Source organism: Tamandua tetradactyla (assembly GCF_023851605.1).
Source record: "Tamandua tetradactyla isolate mTamTet1 chromosome 25 unlocalized genomic scaffold, mTamTet1.pri SUPER_25_unloc_2, whole genome shotgun sequence".
In the NCBI taxonomy this organism is placed as follows: Eukaryota; Metazoa; Chordata; class Mammalia; order Pilosa; family Myrmecophagidae; genus Tamandua; species Tamandua tetradactyla.
The window spans coordinates 58,475-82,003 of record NW_027518257.1 but is presented as its reverse complement, the minus strand read 5'-3'; the positions used below and the strand labels follow the sequence as shown (position 1 = coordinate 82,003).

The 23,529-nt window shown below is 37.4% G+C and overlaps 1 long non-coding RNA gene across 1 annotated transcript; it reads right to left on the bottom strand.

Moving 5' to 3' along the window:
* Positions 1-2,279: 2,279 nt before the first annotated feature.
* Positions 2,280-23,442, bottom strand: LOC143673038 (uncharacterized). The gene is made up of 3 exons (XR_013170150.1): positions 23,312-23,442; positions 23,153-23,227; positions 2,280-2,385 (listed from the first exon to the last, which is right to left on the bottom strand). It is a non-coding gene; the product is annotated as an uncharacterized LOC143673038 (long non-coding RNA).
* Positions 23,443-23,529: the final 87 nt, after the last annotated feature.

Sequence of the window (23,529 nt, the reverse complement as noted above, 5' to 3'; positions counted from 1 at the left end):
AACTGAAAGCAGGGAAATGAATAGACATTTGCACACTAAAGTTTATTGTGACATTATTCACAATTGTCAATAGATGGAGGTAGCCCAAGTATACATCAACTGATGAGTTGGAGGGTGAATTGTGATATATAGATATGTAGACATGACATAGACATAGATATAGATACAGATAGAGATATGATGAATATTGTGCAGCTGCAGAAAGGGATGAAGTTATGCCTCAGTGAAACTTGAAGATATGTTGAGCAAAATATTCAAGAAAAGAAGAGTCAAATGTTATATGATCTCACTAATATAAATTTACTATAATGAGTAAGCTCTGAGAACTAAAGTTGAGAGCATAGATTATCAGGAGGTTAAAAATGGGCATAAATTGGGGAATTGATGATTAATGAGTTTGAAATGTTCAATAAGGTTTATTGAAAAGGTTCTTAGGTTGTACTGTCTTAGAGTTGTCACATTTATTTCTGAGTTTTAATTTTGTTACTAAATTCTGACATGCTGGACTTTTGGTATCCACCCTAAGCAGGGAGAAGGGACCACTCAGTGAGCACCCTCATTCCACATTCTCTAGTTGGTTACTTGTGAGATTTGTGGTTAGTATTAGGATCCCCAGAAGTTGGGTGCTACTGATGGGTCTTTCTCTCTATTGTGTTGTTACTGCTTAATTTACATTTCATCCCACAATTTTATCAAGGAGTTAACATCACATTTTAATCTCCAGACAGTATCCTCTAAGTCAGAAACCTCTAATATTTTCTGGCATATACTGAGGCACATAGACTCCAAAGCAGTTAAGGAGTTAAGAGTTCAGACCTTGTAGTCAGATCCTGGATCCACATTTTATAGCTGTATCTCACTAACCAGAAGAGCTTGCACAAGTTATATAGATTAAACATCTCCTGTAATACAGAATACCCACGCATGTGCTGCTGCCTCTCTGTATGGAATGCCAGTAACCCATTTAACACCAAAGCTCATTACATATTTATTGAGACTCCACCCTCAGGAACTATGACCCAGCAAGAGGAACCTCTGGAAAGAAGGAAAGGGGGAAAGGAGTTAAGTGTTTTTTCAAGGGGTTCCTCTTTTCCCAAGCTACCCATGAAACAAAGACAAGGTCAAAGAAGGCAAATGGAGTTACTTCATGTAAAGGACTGATTGTGGTTCATTATACACAACAGCTTTGGTAATGATACATAAAGTGGGAATTGGTCCTTCATTTTTGTTTTTACAAGGTCATCTCTGTCACTTTTCACACCCTGAGACTGGACTTCTTTTGAGGTCCCAGTCCTATGAAATCTGAAGAATAGGGTAGGAAAAAAAAGGACCTAATGCTATATCCTTCCCTAAAGGGAATATGGGCTTCCTCTGACCCTCAGTGCTCCCTTTACCCCAGTGGTTGCTCATGAGTGAATCATGAATGTGGGGTGTGTGAAGGGGAAGGGGCTGCAAGGTGGCAGTATTTCTTAGAAGGGACAGTGATTTGTCTGACATGAAGCTGTGTTTAAATAAGAGACAAACTGCTTCTGCTCAGATTGTGTGTTTATGTGTGCCTTGGGCATAATGAAAGGCATGAAAACCTTCTTCAAGTCTCCCCTTGGTTGTGAATACTTGACTTTGAAACTGCCTTTTTGGCTGCATCTTTAGTGAAGGAAAGTATGCTTCATCTCAGAAATATTGGAGCTTCCAATAGGGAGGTAGTGGGGGATTGCTTGAATGTTAATTAGACCCCCAAAGCCTTGAGGATCTTAATGGATGCTATCCAAAGCTACAAGAAAGCAGGCTTGGATTTTACCCATCTAGGACCCTAGCAGGATTGATGGGTGGTTGGGAGGTCAGATACATCCATTTGAGGAATAAACTGAAGAATGAGATATTCTTCTTTGTGCAGATTAAGATATCTGGGATATGAAATATTCAACGGACACTTTTTCTCCTCTTACACAAATTTTTATACTTTTATCTCAGTATGAACATATCAGTTGACAAGGTATTGGCTTGTCCTTACCAAACCCATAATTCTGACCAAAGGAATTGCATAGGGACTGGACACAGAACAAGAGCACTTTGAATAATAGATAAAGTGCTAAAGGAAGGGGTGCTGTGCTCTTTTCACCATATTGAGCTGGTGACCTTGGTTTTGCCTTAAATTTATCTCTGTGTTCTTTATTCTGTCAATTTCTAATTTTTATGACCTCATATATATATACAATAATTTTTAACTAAGCAACACCTCTAAAGGGAAACATAAGTGTATATTATATATTTACACTCACAAAGTGAAGAGAACAGACTGTTATGATGACTTGGAGTTTTGAAAAGGAGTCCAGGTCACAGAAGCATTTGGCTGAGGAAGTTCTCTCCATTATCACCATTTCCATCCTGCAGTGAACAAAACTAAAACATCAAAATACTGTTCTCAGAGGAGATATCATCCAATATTCTCATCCTCCCAATTATTCCAGTGTAAAAGTTTCTACAGCACTGTAGAAAGAAACTAAACTGAAGGAATAATATGTTAAATTTTGACTACAAAAAAATACAGTTAAAAATTTGTCTGAAACACATGGATCCAATAATGTAATTTTTCTGACCTATTCAGATGGGAATTTTATGAGAACTCAAAATCTTCCAAGAGTCCAGAGTGTCACTTATTGCAGGTAGGAGAACCACACTGCTCCTCAGAAGACCAAAGGTCACAGGATCATACAGTGATTATTTTTAACTATTTTGCCCTTAGGTCAGTACAAGTCACTTCATATAGTTTCAAAAAATTCTTATGAAATTTTGGATAAACTAAAGGACTATGAAACTAAAGACAAGAGAGACAAGAGCCAAAAACTGATATTTTATCCAGCAAGCAGTCTACAGGAAGTGTGGTTGCTGGCTGACTGCATGTAAACCAGAATTTGTTGAAAAGGAAGATGTCAGGTAGACTTATAGAAGGGCTCCCTTAATGGCCACTGACACCTGGAATACATACCCTAGTGTAAACCCTTCCCTTAGGTTGAAGACTGGACCTTGGTGAATAGAAGAGAATATTCCAAAGGAATAGTTAATAATTTTCTAAAATTATAAAAAGTTATAAAAGACTGTGGCTACCAACTTGCTAAAAGACTCTACTTTCTTCTCAAATTGTAAGCTTGGAAGAAGCAAACCTCCATGTGGGAGAGTCTAGGTTCCAGCCAACAGTCATAGACAAAGGTCTTCAATCCATCCTTTAGTTTAAGAGGAAGTAAATGCAGCAAAATGCCAGTTGAATGAGCTAGGAAGTAAATCCTCTCCAAAACAAGCCTTCAGAGCTCTTTGTCAAAGTTTGGCTCTCTGCTATCACTCTGTAGTTTATGTCTATATGCTAATACAATGCTGTGCTGGTTTGAGAATATTATGTACCCCAGAAAAGCCATATTTTAATATTGAACCAAATTTGTGCATACAGCCATTTATTTTCATACCGATTCAATACTATAGATTGGAAACTTTGTATTAGATTATCTCCATGAAGATTTAACACCCAATTCTCAGAACAGAGATGTTGACATTTGGAGATTCTTGAAGCCCAGCAGACATCAACATGATATGTTAAGGAAGCCTGAAACAGGAGCCTAGTGAAGCCAAGAGATGACAGCCAGCCCAGAAAAATGAGGGACCTTTAAAAGAACAGAGTCTGAAAACCACAAAGCCCAGGAGCAAGGGACCAGCAGATTCCCACCATGAAACTACACAGCTGACATAGGTGTTCCTGATCCATTGGCCTTTCTTTAATTAAGGTATCTTTCCTTGAATGCCTTACTTTGGACATTTTTACAGGCTTAGAACTGTAAACTTTAACTTATTAAATCTCATTCATAAAAACTGCTCCATTTCTGGTATATTGCAATCCAGGAGCTCACAAACTAAAATGAATGTGCAATAAAACAAGTGTTTGGACATTTTGATATGAAAGTCAAGAATGGAAAGACAGATATTTTTCTCACAATGGCATCCCAAGCCACTAGTAAAGTGCCTGCCACAGCTTCAATGCTGGATGGCTTCTGAGAAACAAATTTTAAGCAGTCTTACAATTGCATATGAAGACATATTTACTTTTAAATGTAGAGACATAGAAGCATATAAGAGAACCCTAAAATCAAGGTTCGTTACTCAAAATTCTCATTACTAAATTAATAAAAACATTTTTTTAAAAAAACTTCGGAAAGCTATTTAAAGAGTAAAAGACACAATATTTACTTTGGAAATGAATGTCTCTACACTAAATTTAAATTTTATTGCTCGGTTTTTCTTTGCAAATTTATCTCTATTTCCTTCATGAGAGCTCCTAAGACTTTTAAACCTTTAATTTTATTTAAAAAATAGTTGAAATGGGTGGGCTATGGTGGCTTCGTGGCAAAATTCTCACCTTTCATGCTGAGGATCCAGGCTCTATTCCTGGAGCCTACTCATGCCTCCCCAAAAAGTTGAAGTCATCATAATTAGTCACATCAGTAATGAATGCCTAATATTTGAGACTTCTAGGATTTTATAGTTTTAAGACATCAGATAAGTCTAAATAGAAGAGAACTGTGTTCTATGGTACATCAATTCCTTGGTGGTAAGATATGTTTATACTTGATGCATGAAAAAATAGCTTTCCATTAAACACATATTGGAAGCCTAACTATTTATACTTATACAGAGTAGCATTGAGAACTCAAACATGAGAGAATGATGGTAGTTTTTTTTTTTTAATTTTTTTATTAATCAAAAAAAGAAAAGAAATTAACACAACATTTAGAAATCATTCCATTCTACAAATGCACTCAGTAATTCTTAGTATCATCACATAGATGTATGATCATCATTTCTTAGTACATTTGCATCGATTTAGGAAAAGAACTAGCAAAACAGCAGAAAAAAATATAGAATGTTAATATAGAGAAGAGAATTAAAATAATAATACTAATAATATATATATATATAAAAAGGAAAAAGAAAAAAAAACAAAAACAAAAGATACAAACACACAAACAAACAAACAAAAAACCATATTTCAGGTGCAGCTTCATTCAGTGTTCCAACATAGTTACATTACACTTAGGTATTATTGTGCTGTCCATTTTTGAGTTTTTGTATCTAGTCCTGTTGCACAATCTGTATCCCTTCAGCTCCAATTACCCATTATCTTACCCTGTTTCTAACTCCTGCTGGTCTCTGTTACCAATGATATATTCCAAGCTGATTCTCAAATGTCAGTTCACATCAGTGGGACCTTACAGTATTTGTCCTTTAGTTTTGGGCTAGACTCACTCAGCATAATGTTCTCTAGGTCCATCCATGTTATTACATGCTTCATAAGTTTAGTCTGTCTTAAAGCTGCATAATATTCCATCGTAGGTATATGCCACAGTTTGTTTAGCCACTCGTCTGTTGATGAACATTTTAGCTGTTTCCATCTCTTTGCAATTGTAGATAATGCTGCTATAAACACTGGTGTGCAAATGTCCGTCTGTGTCTTTGCCCTTAAGTCCCTTGAGTAGATACCTAGCAGTGGTATTGCTGGGTCGTAATCCATTCTGCCATTCTATGTCTTTTGATTGGGAAATTCAGTCCATTAACTTTTAGTATTATTACTGTTTGGATAATATTTTCCTCTACCATTTTGGCTTTTGTATTATATATATCATATCTGATTTTCCTTCTTTCTACACTTTACTCCATACCTCTCTCTTCTGTCTTTTCGTATCTGACTCTAATGCTCCCTTTAGTATTTCTTGCAGAGCTGGTCTCTTGGTCACAAATTCTCTCAGTGACTTTTTGTCTATAAATGTTTTAATTTCTCCTTCATTTTTGAAGGACAATTTTGCTGGATATAGGAGTCTTGGTTAGCAGTTTTTCTCTTTTAGTACTTTAAATATATCATCCCACTGTCTTCTAGCTTCCATGGTTTCTGCTGAGAAATCTACACATAGTCTTATTGGGTTTCCCTTGTATGTGACAGATTGTTTTTCTCTTGCTGCTTTCAAGATCCTCTCTTTCTCTTTGACCTCTGACATTCTAACTAGTAAGTGTCTTGGAGAACGCCTATTTGGGTCTATTCTCTTTGGGGTGCGCTGCACTTCTTGGATCTGTAAATTTAGGTCTTTCATAAGAGTTGGGAAATTTTCAGTGATAATTTCTTCCATTAGTTTTTCTCCTCCTTTTCCCTTCTCTTCTCCTTCTGGGACACCCACAACAGGTATATTTGTGCGCTTCATATTGTCATTCAGTTCCCTGATCCCCTGCTCAAGTTTTTCCATTCTTTTCCCTATAGTTTCTGTTTCTTTTTGGAATTCAGATGTTCCATCCTCCAGTTCACTAATTGTAGCTTCTGTCTCTTTAGATCTACCATTGTAGGTATCCATTGTTTGTTCCATTTTTTCTTCTTTGTCTTTCACTCCCATACATTCTGTGATTTGTTTTTTCAGATTTTCTATTTCTTCTTTTTGTTCAGCCCATGTCTTCTTCATGTCCTCCCTCAATTTATTGATTTGGTTTTTGAAGAATTTTTCCATTTCTGTTCGTATATTCAGCATTAGTTGTCTCAGCTCCTGTATCTCATTTGAACTATTGGTTTGTTCCTTTGACTGGGCCATATCTTCAATTTTCCGAGCGTCATCCATTATTTTCTGCTGGTGTCTGGGCATTTGATCAGATTTCCCTGGGTGTGGGACCCGGCTGGTTGAAAGGTTTTTCTGTGAAATCTCTGGGCTCTGTTTTTCTTTTCCTGCCCAGTAGGTGGCGCTCGTGGCGCTCGTCTGTCTGCACGGCAGTCGGCCCGGGAAACCGCGCGTGGAGGGCGGGGGGTGTCGCCGGCCGCCCTGGCTTGGGAGAGTGCTGATCCTAATTGCCCAGCTGGCCCGAAACACCAAGTGTGACGGGGGGGCCCCGCTATCCAACGTTCCCAGTCAGACTGGGGAGCCACGTGCGTGGAGGGGACCCCAGTCGCCAGCCGCCCCGGCCGGGAAAACGCGCGCCCCTCGGGTAGCTCACCGCAGCAGATTCTCCCTGCCCGTTCAGCTGTTCCAGAATGGGGTACGCTGTCTTTTTGGTCTCTGTCGTGACTCCGGGAGCTGTTTTGTATTGTTTCTGTTTCTTTAGTTGCTTTTCTGGAGGAGGAACTAAGACCCGCGCGTTTTACTAAGCCGCCATCTTCCAGAATGATGGTAGTTTTATAAGTGTTCAGCAGGACTGATTCTTTTTCTGAAGGTTTTGAACAATATTAACCCAAAAGTCAGAACCCACAAAACACTGAGACCTCTGGGCAAAGAAAGAAAAGTTATAATCTATTTTCATCATCTGCATATTTATATATTATTTACACAATTAAAGGGAAAGATGTACACTAGTTATTTGTAGATTAGATCTTTCTTCCTTGGATTTCAAGTTGAAGAGGGTGTAACCTTTCATACATGGCTGATGAAGTTATTAACCACATAAAAAGACACTAACAAAACTCATTTTTCTAGAGCAAGAAATAAGCTTTGAGCTTTAGAATGTGGTAATAGCATACTCAAACTCAGTGTGCCCTGGATTTCCATCTTCATGAGTTCAGGTGAGTACTGGAAGGAATTTTTCCCAGGAGAGATGGACCTCCTTTATTTTGTAAATTAATCTTAATCTGAAGTCAATTGTGTTTCACTGCAGATAATCAGTTATAGGCTACCTGAGGGTAAGTTCCATTATTGTTGAGAAGGAACTCCACCAGGATTTAATTCATAAATAATTTTCAGAGAGGAACCTGTCATATTTTAAGATGTTGGGGTCTATTTTTCTGCAATTAGTCCCACGGAGGGGATGGAAGTCAAATAAATAAATAAATAAACATATAATGAGAAAATACAGGTCTTGCTTGAAGATAAAATAGTGTTCTGTTCAAGAGAACTTTAGCAGAGAAGGAAAAAGCTAAAGTAGATGAGTGTTCATAAAAGGGAGGGATTAAGAGAGGCTAATATTTAAACTGATGATGAAGGAAAATGAATATGAACTGGACTTATTTGTAACTTGGATTGGGGGGGAGATGAAGGAAGACAACAATGTTCAGTGCAGAATGAATAACAGATTTCCAGTGGGTTTCTGTGGTACCAAAAGGGGGTTTCAAGAGTTCATTCCTGGCTGCCTAAAGGAGCCATTAATTATGGTTGGGAATGAGAGGAGATATAACTTTCACTTGCTTGGAGGGAAGTAATTGGTTCAGTTTGCTAAAGCTGCCAGATGCAATGTACCAAAAATGTTTTTTTTATGACAGGGATTTAATAACTCACAAATTTATGGTTTTAAGGTCATAAAAACATCAAAGTTAAGGAATCAACAGAATGATACCTTCTCCAAAGAAAGGCTTGTGGAATCCAGGACACTTCTGTCATATAGGAAAGCACCTGTCTGCTGGTCATTCTCTCCCAGGTTTCATTGTTTTCAGCTTCTGGCTTCAGTGGATTTCTCTCTGAGTCCCACAGGTCTTCTCAATTTCTCTAGAGCTGTTTCTTCTGAGTTTTCTCTGATTCTCTGTGAGTATCTCTGAATTTCATCTCTGGGCTTCAAACCAGCATTGCAATGTCTTTAATTCAAGATATATTTTTATTTAGGCCCAATAACTGTTGGAAAAGTGTAAATTATCATGTCCAACCTCCCAAAAATTGTCTTCAAAATTATAAGAGAAAGAAGGACAATGTTATCATTGAATAATCATTAAAGTAGAATGTGATGAATTACAGGTAATCCACAAAGACATTCAAAGACAGATAGAAATCTTGCCATTTGTATGGGCCTAAGGAGATACAGCATATTTCATACTCATTCACAATTTATTTCTCATATCTTCAAGACCACAAGTAGGTTCACAATTTGGAATAAAAAATAACCCACCCCTCAATACTGACTAGCAGATGTTATGTTTATCTCTTATCAGGAAACTGGTAGAAATTTTCTTAGATTATATTTTGAAGTAATGGCTTCTGTTCTTGTGTAGACTTTTCATGGAAAAAATGATGAGACATATTTAAACTTTTGCACACATTTCAAATATGCATGCATTTCAAAAGGACAATGAAAGTTGTATTACTTGCAGCTTTGGCTTTCTAAGTAAATATTCAAAGAGATGAGAAGGAGAAGGTAGTCCCTTCCCTTACATTCAACAAGAAGAATAAAGGCTACTTCAAGGGCATATAGAGGAAGCAGAGAACCAGAGACCATCAAGCAGAGAGCTGGAGACCATCTGGCTGGTACAAACAGCCTACCTGGAAGCCTGGAGACCTCAAGAGTGCACAGATGGGGAGAGAGGAATTAGGAAGTAAGCCAAGCCTCATTCCTTGAGCACGCTACTCTCACCAGTGCAATCCTGTGACCTGTGACCCACCCCACACACCAGTCACCTTAACCCCAGCAGCCAATCCCCCCTCATGCTCCAAGCACCCCTATCCCACCCACACCCCTGCATGCATACCCATCCCACACCACCACCCTAAGCACATGCACACCTGTCCCAACCCACATATTCTGCAAAAGTGAAGCTTTCCCTTCCATCCTAAGCCCTACCTCCCTCTCCCTGCCCCCTGCAGGTGATTGCCAGTGCATAAAGGCTGTGGACACTTACCCCTATACCAAGTCTACACCCATCCACAGCCCATACAGTCATGCAACCACACTCCACCCCAAATGAGCTCTGTGCACATATGCATCAGTTTATGGCCCTCCAGATGTGTGCATGTGCACAGCCCCCAGATGTGCCCCCTAGCTATGGGCAAGCACTGACTTGCACAACTAGGCCTCATCTACCTCAGCTCATGCAATAACAATGTCAACTGGCTGCCCTGAGATCTGCAAATGCACGAAATGGGCCACATACCCTAGACCAACACACACCAGGGCCCTGTCCCACAGATATGTGCGCCTACACAACCACATTTTCCCCACTGCTTGGTGCCTATGCTTACAGGCACCAGCATAGTATCCCCAACTTGCACATATACCTGTGCTACTATTCATCACCACACTGTTCTTCTCACCTCACACCCTGCATCCTGCTCCACAGCCATCCTACAAATACAAGGCTTTAGACTACTGAAGGAAGACATCTTCCAAAGTAAACCAATCTAGATATTTACAGTCTGTGAAGACAGCAGATCACTGAACATATCATGATGCAGATAGATATAGTCCAGCTTAGTGACCAAACTAAAATACCAGAGAAGACACAGACATTGGAACAACTAATCAAAGATTTGCATATAACTCTACTAAATAGAATAAATGGGATGAGTAATGACATGAAGGAGAACAAGAAGACACTAGAAGAGCATAAAGAGGAATTTGAATGAATAAAGAGAAAAAATGGCAGATAGCACAGAGATTAAAGATGCTGTGGACCAAATAAAAAACATAATAGAGACACACATAACAAATTTGAAGAGCTAGAAGAAAGAAAAAACAAACTAAAGGACAGGGCAACTGACTTTAAACACTCAAAATGATAAATGTCAACAAAGAGGGAAAATTTTTAATTAGATCTCAGGGAAATTATGGACAAAACAAAGTGCACAGATATAAGAATCATCAGTGTTCCAGAAGAAGAGAAGAGTAAAGGGTTAGGAAGATCAAATGAGGATATAATGGGGGGAGGAACTCCCAAACCATTAGAAAGGACATAAATATGAAAATCAAAGAAGCTCAACAAACTCCAAACAGAATAACTCCAAATAGGCCCTCCCCAAGACACATGTTAATCACTCTGTCAAATGTTGAAGAGAAGCAGAAAATCCTGAAAGTGGCAAGAGAAAAACAATCTATTACCTACAAGGGTGACCACATAAGACTGAGTTCAGAATACTCAACTGGTACTATAGAGGGAAGAAGGTAGGGGTACAATATATTTAAGGTCCTGAAAGAGAAAGACTTCCAGCCAAGAATTCTGTACCCAGGCAAATCTTTCTTCAAAAGTGAGGTAGAGATCCACCACAGGGCAGGCCTTGGTGGGGGGGTGATCACCCAGTGGGGTGCAGTAAATGCCACCCACAGTTGTGGTGTCTGGGAGGCCCATCAATGCTGTGGATCAGCTGATCAGCTGATCTGCCACATACTGGTTGGCTCCCAAGATTGCCTGGAAGAGAGCCACTGACAGCTGTCCTTAGTGGAGCAGTCCCCCTGTTGAAGCAGCCCCCCTTCTGAGCAGGGCTGAGGGAGGAGGAGACTCAGCCATGCTATCTGCTGGCCAAATGCAGTAAGTGCAAGTTGGCTGCACCAGATAGGTAGGGAAGAGCTTGAAGGAGGAAGAGGCTCATGGTCACCACCTGATGGGAAGAAGAGGTATATGCAAGCAAGTTAAATACTATCTTCCTAGACCTTTATTTTTATTTTTATTTATTTTATTTTATTTTTTATTAATATTCTTTTTTGTCTCTCCTTTTTAAAACATATTCTTTCTATACATTTTATTAGTAATATAATTCTTCATTATTTTTAAAAATTTTAATAGATATTTTATATTGCATTTTTACCTATTTTCTATTTTTTACTCCACATATTGTCTTTACTATTACATTTCATTCATTTTTATTATTACTGTTATTACTGATATCTTAAATTTTCTCTCCCTCTGGTGGACACCAGCCTAACTTCACTCCCAGTATGTCCTGTGGTGTATCCTTTTGATTCTGGTGCCTACTATTGATGAAGTGTATTTTGCTGTGGTCCTTCTTTCTGTGTTTCATATTTTTATTATATTATTATTTTGCCTTATTATTATTATCTCTTTTTTTTCTTTTCTTGATCTTTTGAGTGTGTGTGCATAGGCTAAGAGTTCAGCTTGGGTCTCCTGTGTGGTGGGCAGCTATTCTGCCACTGAAATACCTGTGCACTCCAGTCTACCTTATAATAGACCCTTAAGTTGAACTGTATCCTCTGCATGAGATTTGGACCTTGATTTGGCAGAGAGTAACTGATAAAATACAAAAGGAGTCATTTAGCAAAAACTAAGTAAGTACAAAACTTTAGAAGAGTGAAGGAAACCAACTTCCATCACAACCACATCAAGATAATCAAATGCCCTGAACACAGCAGAAAATCACAAAACACATGAAGATCTAAGCAGAAATGACCCAACCAAATGACCAAATCAAAATTCTATAGGGGACATAGAATACGGAAAAATATTCAAGGGTATTTATAAGGAAATAAAGGATATCAGGAAGACACTAGAAGAGCATAAAGAAGAATTTGGGAGGACAAATAGAAAAATAGTAGATCTCATGGAAATGGAAGATACAGTAGACCAAATAAAAAATATATTGGAGACATATGATAGCAGATTCGAAGAAACAAGAGGAAGAATAAGTGAGTTAGAATATAGAACAATAGAATTAGAGCACACAAAAAAACAAATGACCAGAAAGATGGAAAAAATGCAGAAAGTTCAAAGGGAATGATGGACAACAAGAAGCACAATAATGAAAGTTAGTTGAAGATATAATTGGAGAAAACTTCCCAAACTTTATAAAACACATGAATATGCACATCAAAGAGGCACAGTGAACTCCAAATAGAACAAATTTGGACAAGCCCCCTCTAAGGCACATGCTAATCAGACTGTCAGATGTTGAAGACAAACAGAAAGTTCTGAAAGCAGCATAAGAAGAGCAATCCACTACATACAAGGTAAAACACATGCAGACTACTCAACAGGCCTCATGGAAGCAAGAAGGCAGTGGTATGATACTTTTAAGATCCTGAATGAGAAAGGCTTTCAACTAAGAATTCTTCATCCAGCCAAGTTATCCCTGACAATTGAGGGAGAGATTAAAATCTTCAAAGATGAAGAAAGATTGAGAGAACTAGTGAACAAGAAACAAGCCCTACAAGAAATACAAAAGGGAGTCCTGCCAGGTGATAAACAAAGACAGGAGAGGGATGTCTGGAGCAGGGCACAGAATTGAAGAATTTGAGTAAAGGTAATTTAAAGGAAAAGAGAGAGAGAAGGAAAATAATATATAGAGCTGATGAATGAAAACTAAAGGACAAGATGGTAGAATCAAGAACTGCTTTTACAGTAATTACTTTGAATGTTAATATACTAAACTCACCAATTAAAAGATACAGACTGACAAAATGTTTCAAAAAACATAATCCATCTATATGTTGTTTTCAAGAAACACATCTTAGACTCAAGGATACAATTAGATTGAAAGTGAAAGGATGGAAACAGATCTTCTATGTTAGCTGCTACTGAAAGAAAGAGTAGCTATACTAATATCAGACAAAATAGACTTTAGATGTAAAAACATCATAAGAGACAAACAAGGACACTACATATTAACAAAAGGGACAATTCACTAAGAAGAAATGACAAACATAAATGTGTATCCTCCCAATCAAGGAGTTCCAAAGTACGTGAAGCACATATTGGAAAAACTGAAGGGAGCTATAGACATATCAACAGTTATAGTGGGAGACTTCAATACACCACTGTCCACTATAGAAAGAACAACACAGAGGATCAACAAGGAAACAGTGAATTTAAACAATAATATAAATGAATTATGTAGATAATAATATTCCAAAACACCAGGATACACATTCTTCTCTAAGGACATTCTAAAGGATAGATCATACGCTGGGACACAAACTGAGTCTCTATAAATTTAATAAGATTTAAATTATCCAAAGAACATTCTCTGATCACAACGGAATAAAGTTAGAAATAAATAGTACCAAAGAACCAGAGCTTTCACAATTATATGGAGATTAAACAACACATTCTTAAATAATCAGTGCATCAAGGAAGAAATTGGTAGAGAAATCAGTAAATATCTGGAAACAAATGATAGGAATATAACATATTAAAACTCATATGATGAGGGAATGACAGTGCTGAGATGAAAATTTATTGCCTTAATGTCTAGATCAAAAAATAGAAAAAGCAGAACTTGAGGATTTAACTGGTCACCTGGAGAATTTAGAGAGAGAGCAGAAAAACTAACCCCAATGCAAATAAAAGAAGAGAAATAATAAAGACGAAAGCAGAAATCAACAAACTGGGGAGCAATAAAGCAATAGAAAGAATCAACACAATTAAAAGTCATTTCTTTGAGAAAATTAATAAAATTTATGGGCCACTAGCAAGACTGACAAAGAAAAAGAGAGAGGATGTTGCTTCCTATGAAATGGAGCTTGAATGATATTAAGGACTGATGATAAAGAAAGAAAGGAAGGAAGGAAGGCAGGAAGGAAGGAAGGAAGGAAGGAAGGAAGGAAGGAAGGAAGGAAGGAAGGAAGGAAGGAAAGAGAGAAGGAGAGAAAGAGAGAAAGAAAGGAAAGAAAAGAAAGAAAGAAAGAAAGAAAGAAAGAAAGAAAGAAAGAAAGAAAGAAAGAAAGAAAGAAAGAAAGAAAGAAAGAAAGAAAGAAAGAAAGAAAGAAAGAAAGAAAAAGAAAGAAAGAAAGAAAGAAAGAAAGAAAGAAAGAAAGAAAGAAAGAAAGAAAGAAAGAAAGAAAGAAAGAAAGATGGGATCAGGGGGTCTGAAGCTTAGCAATAAATGCAACAGACAACTTTATTCTTAACTAGTTCCTGCTTATATACTGCAGGGTTTATGTGACTAAAAGCATGCATACATTTCATAATAAGACAGAGTGCCTACTTTTCAGTATATTACTCCTTACATACAAGAGATAGCTAACAAGATCTTGGGGTTTAAGAAAAAGCATTCTCTCCCTCTCAGACTGTCCTTCAATTAAGCAGATAACAGTCTCCACAGTTTACTGCCGATGCCACTCTGAAGCCAGTTGCTCCCAATAAATTCTGCAGGTTTTCCATTAACCCTGGCTCCTACAGGATACAAATAAACAAAACCATAAATGAGAAGGGGTGTGCTATGACAGACCCTGAAGAATTGAAAGAAATCATGAGAAAACTATGAACAACTATATGTCAACAAACTAGACAGCTTAGATAAAATGGCCAAATTCCTGGAAGCATACAAACAAGCTACACTGACTCAGGAGGAAATAGAAGATCTCAACAAACCAATCACAAGTAAAGAGATTCAATCAGTCATCAAAAATCTTACTACAAAGCAAAACCCAAGGCTCCAAAGGGGAATTTTGTTAAACATTCCCAAAAGAACTAATACCAATCCTGCTCAAACTTTCCCCAAAAATTGAGGGAAGTGGAATGCTACCTATTTTTTTAAAAATTGATATTAATAAAATCAATTCAATATACAATACGATCATTCTCAACATATGAACATTCCATACTTGGTATGCAATCAATGACTCATAATATCATCACATAGTTGTATATTCATCACCATGATCATTTCTCAGAACATTTACATCACTTCATAAAAAGAAATAAAAGAAGAAAGAAAAAAACTCATACATACTGCACCTATTTACTCCTCCCCATCATTGACTACAAGTATTTCCCTCTACCCAATTTATTTTCACATCTGTACCTAACTAATTTTATGAAACTAGTATCATTTGTTCAGGTTTCAATCTGTGGTGGACCCCAGAAAAGCCATCTCCTTTAATCCTTATTCATCATTGCTGGGTGAAAACTTGATTAGATTATCTCCTGGAAGATGTAACACACACAATTGTGGGTATTTACCTTGGAATAGAGGGAGAAGTGACTACACCCATTTCATGTGGGTCCTGACTAATTTACTAGAATCTTTTAAAAGAGGAAGCATTTTGGAAAAAGTTTCAGAATGATGAGAGAATGATGAGCACAAGAGCCTATGCAACCACAAACCTTTGAAGAATGAGGAAAGAATATTCTCCCAGGATAGCTTCATGAAGCAAGAGGTCTGGAGATAAAGCTATTGGCCATCACCATGTTCACCATGTGCCTTTCCAGTTGAGAGAGGAACCCTTATCTTCATCAGCATTCTTGAACCAAGGTACCATTCCCTGATTCCTTATATTGGATTTTTTTTGTAGCTATTGCTTTAATTGGGTCATTTTCACAGAATATAACTGTAAACTTGCAACTTAAAAAATCACTCCCTTTAAAAGCTGCTCTATTTCTGGTATATTGCATCTGGCAGCTAGCAAACCAGAATATCATTTTGATGCTGTAAGAAAGGAAAACTACAGGCCAATCTCACTAATGAACATAGAGGAAAAAATTCTCAACAGAATATTAGCAGTGAATCCAGTAACACATTAAAAGAATTATACACCATGACTGAATGGTGTTTATATCAGGAATGCCAGAATGGCTCAAGAAAAGAAAATCAATTAATTTAAAACACCACATTAAGAAATTGAAAAACATAAATTACACGATCAACTTGATTGCTGTTTGTCATGATCAGGTTCATGTGTCAATTTGACCAGGTGATGGTGCCTGTTTGTCTTAATTGGGCAAGATTTGGCCTGTCTGTTGCTATAAGGACATCTCATAGAACTAAATCATGAGCATAGTGGCGGCATCCACAGCTGATTGCACTTGTAATCAGCCAAGGGGAGTGTCTTCTGCAATGAGTGATGCTTATTCTAATTACTGGAAGGCTTTTAAGGAGGATTCAGAAGAGACAGTGTCTCTTCCTGCATTGGCTGATGAGCCTCTCCTGTGAAGTTCACCCAGATCCTTCATTGGAGTCTTCAGCTTCACAGCCTGCCCTACAGATTTTGGACTCTACATTCCCCTGGTTACATGAGACAATTTTATAAATTTTATATCTATAGCTATTTCCTTCTAATTCTCTTTTTCTAGAGAATCCTAGCTAATACAATGCTTAAAAACTGTTTTTCAACATCCTTTTCTGAGAAAAACACTTCAAAGGAGCAGAATCAAATGTAATTTCCTCAATATGATGAAGGGCAAATCTAAAAAACTCACTAGCCTGCATCATACTCAATAGAGAAAGACTGAAAGCAGTCCCCCTAAGATCAGGAACAAGACAAGGATGCCCTCTGTCATCACTATTATTCAACATTGTACTATAGCAATCAGGAAGGACAAAAAAAAAATAAGACTTCCAAATTGGGAAGGAAGAATTAAAACTTTCCTTATTTGCAAGTGACATGATACTATACTTGGAAAAGCCTGAGAAAATTGCTACAAAGTTATGTGAACTAATAAAACAAATTCAGCAAAATGATGGAATATAAAATTAATGAGCAAAAATCAGTAACATTTCAATACATAAGCATGACCTAACTGAAGAGTCAGTTAGGGGAAAGTTCCATTCAAAATAGCAACTAAAAAATCAAGTACATAGGAATGATATTAACTAGGGATGTGACAGACTTGTACATAGAAAACTACATAACACTGCTAAAAGAAATCAAAGAATATTTAAGAAGGTGAAAAGATCTTCCCTCCTCATGGATAGGAAGGTTGAATATAATTAAGATGTCAATTCTGCTCAAATTGATTTGCAGATTCAATGAAGTGCCAATCAAAATTACAACAACCTACTTTGAAGACTTGGAAAAGATAGTTACCAAATTCATCTGGAAGGGAAAGAGATCCCAAAGAGCTGAAGGCATCCTAAAAATGAAAGAGAAAGTAGAGGATGAACACTTCCTGACTTGAAGACTTATTATAAAGCCACAGTGGTCAAATCAGCATGGTACTGGCACAAAGATAGAAGTATTGACCAATGGAATTGAATTGAAAGTGCAGAAATAGACCATCAAGTCTATGGTCAACTGATTTTTGACAAGGTCCCAAAAGCTACTGAACTAGGAAAAAATTGTATTTACAATAAATGAGTATGGGAGAACTGGATATAAATAGCTAAAAGAATGAAAGACTACTCTTACCTTATACTCTACACAAAAATTAACCCAAAGTGGATCCAATACTTAAAAATAAGAACTAGCACCACAAAGCTTTTAGAAGAAAATGTAGGGAAATATTTTCAAGACCTAGCAATAGTAGGTAGCTTGGTAAACTTGAAATCCAAAGTACAAGCACAAAATTAAAAATAGATATATGGAAACTCCTCAAAATCAAATGCTTCTTCACCTCAAAAGACTTTGTCAAAATGTAATGACACAGCCATATAAAGAGAGATTTTTGGAAATCACACATTGCACAAAGGTTTGGTATCCTGTAAAGAAATCATACAACTCAACAAGAAAAGAACAAACAACCCAATTACAAAATAGACTAAAGGTATGAATAGGCATTTTTCTGAAGAGCAAACATAGATGGCTCAAAAGCTCATGAAAAGATGTTCCTTTTCATTAGCTATAAGGGAAATGCAGATCAAGAATATAATGAGATACCATCTCACACCTATAAGAATGGCTGCTATTAAACAAAGAGGACACTACAAATGTTTGAGAGAATGTGAAGAAATTGGGACACCTATGTGCAGCTGGTGGGAATGTATAATGGTACAGTCACTGTGGAAGATAGTTTGGTAGTTCTTTAGGAAACTAAATCTCAAGTTGCACAATGACCCAGCAATATCACTACTTGGTACATAGCCAGAAGAGCTGAAAGCAGTGACACAAAGGGACATTTGCATACCAATGTTCATAGCAGCATTATTCACAATCACCAAAAAATAGATACAATCCAAATGTCATCAACAGATGCCTTGATTAATAAAATGTGGTATATGCATACAATGGAATATTATGCAGCAATAAGACAAAATGTCATTCTGAAGCACATGGCAAGATGGATGAGCATTGAGGACAAAATACTGTGTGAAAAAAGCCAGACACATATATATATAGATATGACTGCACTTTTATGACTATGATAAAGGTAAACTCAGAGGCTTATAATACAGAATATATGGTAATTGGAGATACATAGAAGCTAGAGATGGGTGATTGGTCACCTAATGAGGTTAAATTCAGATGTAAAGGAATAAATGGAAGTGAAGGCAGTTCTATACTGGGTCTATAAGAAGGTGAACATGATTGAAAATGATTGTTTAGACCTATGTGTCTCACTGATTAATTCTAGAAATACAAATAAGTTCTTGCAAGAACTACTACAAAGGTATGACTGTACAAAGAGTGTTTAAGTCCAGGATACAGAGGGTAAACTGCTATTACATTCTATGGGCTATGTTTAAAAGTAAAACATGCACAGTAGCACAGCAACAATGGAGGGAGGGACAAGAGTTAAGGAGAAGTTTATGTTTCTTATTTGGCAAGTGTGTTTTTATTGGTTTTCTTTCTCTTTGGAACAATGAAATTGTCAAAAATTGAGAATTTTGATGGACTGTGAACTTTGGACATTATACATGATACCTAATGAATGCAATTGTCTGAAGGATACACTGATTGAGAGTAGATTGGGGAATGACGGAGTATACATATGATGGAATATTGTGCTGCTATAAAAGGGAATGAAGTTGTGGGGTATGCAATGATATGAATGAACCTGTGATACATTTGGTGACACAAAATAAGCCAGAAATAAAAGAAAAATTATTGTGTGGTTTCCTTTAGAAAATGCTTATTGGAAAATGGGGGCCTTGATTGCAAGCTCTTCTAGCAGACACATTTGGTCTGGAGTTGTAATTACTATTTCTGGATTTTGAGAGGATGTTTTATATATCTAAAATCTGTTATTCAGAGATAATAATAAGGCTGATCTGGTCAGGATTAAGGTAATTCAGAACACAGGGTTAAGGAAGACATTGCCTATAATTTAGAACCACATCTACTCTTTGCAACCAAAGGAAGAAAGATTTCTTTTGTCTGGAGCCTAAATTTCCTGTAGCAAATAATCTAATCAAATAAATAATCTATTTGGATAGCTCAGCTGAACAACTGAAACACAGGGAGCCAAGAATGAGAATGAGGGTCTTTAATCCTGATTGGCTTAATGTAATGCCTAGATACATCCTATTATATATTAAGCAGATAATCAAAAAGTTATGGCAAAGTTCCTTGAGGGATGGGAGAAAAAAATGTGGAGCTGTTAAGCTTTATCATTAGGGAATCTCCTGAAACCTAGGGACACCCAAATCAGTAGGCCAAGACTTTGATCTTGAGGCTTACTCTTACAAGTAGAGAAACTTAGCCCACCTATAGGCATACCTGAGTCACTTCTGGAGGAGTTCTTTTGTTCATATGTGGACACACTCTTTCTAAGCTCAACTCTGCAAGAGAAATCTTTGCCTTCCCACCTATGTGGGACATGACATCCAGGGTGAAAATCTTCCTGGAAGCATGGGAGATGATTCTCAGGGATGATTATGGCCTTGGCACTGTAGGATCAACAATACCATCCTGAACAAAATGGGGAAAAGAAGAGTAACTAATAAAGTATCAGTGGCTCAGAGAGCTCAAGTAAAGTCAAGAGACTACTCTGGAGGTCACTCTTATGCAAGCTTTAGTTAAACATTACTACCTATCATAACTTTCCAACCCCCAAGTAAAACCATTGGTGTCAATCCTAAAGAGTACCTTGGGCAACATACAAGATTCTACAAAGCCCCATGATGGATGTGGGCTGCAACTTAACTGAAGTAGTCTCATAAAAATATCCTCCCAGGGTGGTGCAATGGTGGATCAGTGGCAGAATTCTCACCTGCCATGCTGGATACCCATGCTCATTTCTTAGTGCCTGCCCCTGTAAAAAAAAGTATACATATACATACATATATATATATATATCCTCCCATTGTGACAAGATAGTATCATGTGACCAGCCCTTTTACCATGGAATCATGGAAATCTTCAGCAGCCAAGAGAATATAAATGTAAATAATAGTGAGTGAGACCAGCATTGGTAAAAGCAATAACTGACCACTTTGCATTATGGAATGTTCCCAATGGGAATGGAAGAGGGGTTCATAGCAGATGGGTAATTCATTTATTTGTGAAGTTGTGAACTATGATCTTCTGCCAAGATTGCTTTGAGAATGATCGTAGTAACAAGCTAACATTTAAATGAAATATGTCATGAACTGCTCTAAGTATTTTACAATATTCATCTTTTTATTTATTTATTTATTTATTTATTTATTTATTTATTTATTTATACCTTTTTTGGGGGTTGCATGGGCTAGGACTTGAACCTCGGTTTCCCACATGACAATGAGCATTCTACCACTGAACTACCCATACACTGCCAATATTACTTTTCTTATTAATCCTCTGAGTTGGACACTGTTACAATCAATTGACTTTCTAAAGAGTAAATGGAAGGACAGATAGGATAAGCAAGTTGCCCAAAATGGACCATCTAAGTAGGGATAGACCTGGCACTGAAATCAAGGCAATGCAGCTGATGTCACTGAGTTATGAATCATAATGACAGGAAAAGCCTTCTCAGCTATCCCCAGGAGGGCCCTTGAAAGAAAGTTCCAAACATGATCGGGGTGGTCCAGCTATCTTCAGTTACACATGGAGGCTAAATATTTCAAATCCCTCTGTTACATCAATAAAAGTGATCTTTTATGTATTTTTCATCTTAGAGAGGCAAATACTTCTGTTATACAAATTCTTCATACCCTTTGGTTCCAAAATACATATACAAATGTTTATTTATGCACATACAAATAAATTCACATGTGTTTATACATTTATTTATTTTTTATTGATTTATACATGCAATGCATACACATATATACAAATACATACATATAATATATATATTAAATTTTCAATTTTCAACATAATTTTTCAGTGCCAGCTCTACACAGTACTCTGTTAAATGAACTATAAATTTCAAATGTCGAGAACAACCTTGGTCTCTGAGTTGGACTGCAAATACCTCACTTCAAGGATAGCCAACTCCAAGGAGACTCAGCTCTGAGAGAAGCAATGGCATCTTGAAAATACATTCATATTGTACATTCAACACATTCTGTGAATTATAGTGTGTGTAGTTGCTCCTGTTTTGGAAAATAGAAATATCTTTGGAATAGTATGCCCTTCTTTCTTTCTTTTATTTTCTGATCTAAAAATATGGCATTGTGTATATGAGATCATAGCTAGCATCCTATCTTCCCTGATCTCTTATTCAGTGACCTGAAGAAAACATAGTTTTGTGGCAACCACTTTGGATTTTTTCTATGGCCTTTCATGTTTCCAGGTTCCAGATCATGGGGACTCCACATTTTCCCCACCTTCAACTCCCCACCTTCCACTTCAGCATCCCTGGGGCTTTTCTCCAACTCAGAGTGTAAAGATTTGTAAGTAGAAGCATATAGGAGAGCTTTTCCAGAAAGTGTGAGTTAACAGCATTAGGGGGTATGAAAGCACTCAGAAGTTGGGAAATTCAGTCTCTCATTTCTCCTACCCATAAATCGCTACCAATCCACTATGCATAGGAAGACATTTTACTTATGTTTTCCATGGGAGTGGTCAAGAAAAAGGGATGTTATCACATTATCTTGGTAACCTGTAGTTCATGGTTAAAAGGTAGGATGGAGATTTGGTGACCAAAGCACAGGGGAATATGGATTTTGCATGTCAGCCATGTGCTATGGAGTCAGCAAACTCCTGCTGCAACACTGCTATACCAACAGATTTTGATGATTAATCCTCAGATTAAATGATTCATTCTTACTATACCAGGTGCTTCCCATTGGAAATATTCTAATTTCACACACCAACAACAGATACATAGAGAAGTGATTTCATTTGCCTTGTCAATACTACAAAGAGGTAGATGGAAAAATATGGATGAACCATGCACATCATAAGTCTGATGCAAGAACTGTAGTACAATGTATCAAGGGGAGATTTATATGGAAAATTGTTACCCTGAAACTTTCTCATAGAGTTTTAAAAATTCAGAATAGACCATAAAAGAGTTCAAAGAGAGCACAGGTATTATTCTCAGCTCTTTAATTGGTTCCCACAAACCTCCTGGCAGCCCTCTGAGTCAGGTTTTGTTCTCCTTCTTCTCTTTATATATGGTTGGTGACAGAGATGCAGAGAGAAGTGAAGACACAGTAGAGACACAGTGTCAGATAGAGACCAATATTCAGGCACTTGATTACACCTTGCAGGACTACAAGGAGCTTGAGGTGGATAAGATACTATGATATAAAGTCTTTCAGGAGCATCATTTTTTTCTCAGCATAAAACAAGCTTTGCAATTCTAATTGTTCATAGTTCACTTTCTTGGGACAATGTTTACATACCATAATAGCAGCATATATAATAAATTCACAAGAATGAAAAAAAGAAGAGGTTCTTTACTTACATCATGATGCCACTCCAACCCCCATTCTAGTAAGCACCTGGCAGGGATTCCATGGGTCAGGTTCCAAGGAAAAAGCTGTGGAGGAGGGACTTCAATCACCACTCCTTAAGACTTAAACAACCCCTCCTAAGCTGTTTCGATCCCTGGAACTCTGTGTACCCTAAGCTGGGAACATGCAATCAGGCCTCCCATGCTTCCAGGTGGCAGTGAGATCCTGGACAAATCACCTACATTGATGTCCAACAAATTCATCAACAAAGCTGTGGGTATCTCTAAACTGGATAAGGCAGAAAGTTGGTGCCATGGAGGCAGCCAGGACTCTGGCTAAGTGGGGCCAATGTGGGGAGTCACATGGGAGGTCACAGATACCCTTTGTG